The sequence below is a fragment of the Sinocyclocheilus rhinocerous genome, unplaced genomic scaffold, assembly GCF_001515625.1.
Source record: "Sinocyclocheilus rhinocerous isolate Xijiao unplaced genomic scaffold, SAMN03320098_v1.1 scaffold127, whole genome shotgun sequence".
In the NCBI taxonomy this organism is placed as follows: domain Eukaryota; kingdom Metazoa; phylum Chordata; class Actinopteri; order Cypriniformes; family Cyprinidae; genus Sinocyclocheilus; species Sinocyclocheilus rhinocerous.
This window is the reverse complement of record NW_015664685.1, coordinates 376,051-377,706: the sequence shown is the minus strand read 5'-3', so window position 1 is coordinate 377,706 and position 1,656 is coordinate 376,051.

The window sequence follows — 1,656 nt, the reverse complement described above, 5'->3', positions numbered from 1 at the left end:
TTTTTTAATACGCTTCTGTGGTCTATTTTCAAATATACTCTACCATTCAAAAGTTATTTATTCAAAAATTACACTTTTAATGGATCAAATGAAAGTTAAGACTTTTATACTGTTACAAAAAAAATCTAATACATCTTTAAAAACCTGTTCTTTTGAACTTTCTTTTCATCAATGAATAAAAATGTATAAATGTATAAAAAAAAGTAAATGTCTCCACAAAAATATTAAGCAGCAAAGCTGTTTTCAAATCAGCATATTAGGATGATTTGTGAAGCATTATGTGACACTGAAGACTGGAGTAATGATGCTGAAAAATCAGATTTGCCTTCACATGAACAAATTACATTATAAAATATATTAAAATGATTATTTTAAATTTTAATAATATTTTTCAATATTACTCTTTTTACTGCATTTTTGTATCTGCAGCAGCTTTGCAGGAAATGACTAAAAGTGTTTTGTACATTCCGTTTTGTTAATAAAAGCTCTTTGAATACATTCTGAAGCTTGAGACACTTTTACTTTCAAATTGTATTCCAATATGTAACTAGACATCAGGACCTAGGTCTCTGCCGAGTTTGGGGCTTGTGGCTTTAAAGCCCTAGAAAACAGTAATATTGTGAAATATTACAACCTAAAATAATTTTCTATTTTATTCTATATTTTCTTTTTCTATTTATTCCTATGATGGTAAAACTAAATTTCAGCAGCCATTAGTCCAGTCTTCAGTGTTACATAGTCCTTCAGAAAAAATCCAATATGCTTCTCGAGTAACATTTCTTATTATCAATGTTGTGATACCCTTTTCAGTATTCCCTGAGGAATAGAAAGTTCAAAAGATTTTTTTTTTAAATAGAAATTTTAGTAACATCGTGAAAGTCTTTACTGTCAATTTTGCTCTTTTTTTTTTTTTTGCATCCTTGCTGAATAAATGTATTACAAAAAATAAAATAAAAAAATCTTACTGAAAAAAAATTTAAAGTAAGATTTTTGTTAAAAGAACAATCAAAACCTGACATCCACAAGCTGACATCAGTGGTTATATCAGTGGCAACTGATGTAAATATACCAGATGCAGACTACACTGTTTGAACTGGATCCAAATTCATTACTTTCAGAATAAGAACAAGCAACTCCTGACATCCACAAGCAGATGTCAATGGTTAAGTTTATGGCAACTGATGTAGATATAAACAGATATTGACTACACTGTTTGAACAAATGGATTCAACTTCTTCACCATAACAGCACAGATAGTTGGTCCTAGAGATTGAACAAGCAAGCCAAATCAGAATTGTGTACAGTGTGAACAAAGCCAGTGTCTTAAAGAAAATGGGCAGAAAATGTTGATCAGCAGTTTTGAGCTGAAAAGCTGGTGCTTCAAGTCGATGTTATGCTCTTAATGGACACATTAATTTTTGTGAAATAAATTACAATATGAAAATAATTCCTAAAAGGCATTATTCCAACCAAGAGCTGCGTATGGTGCAAAATAAAGCAAAAACAAAACAGTGCAAATGAATGAATACAAAAGCACAGGACTAAGATGTAAGCTGTCCTAACAACACTCATGTAACTTTGTACATGATGTCAAATATATATATAAAAAAAAAACTATCCCAAAGCACATCGTTGCTACTGTTTGCCCTGTGACTA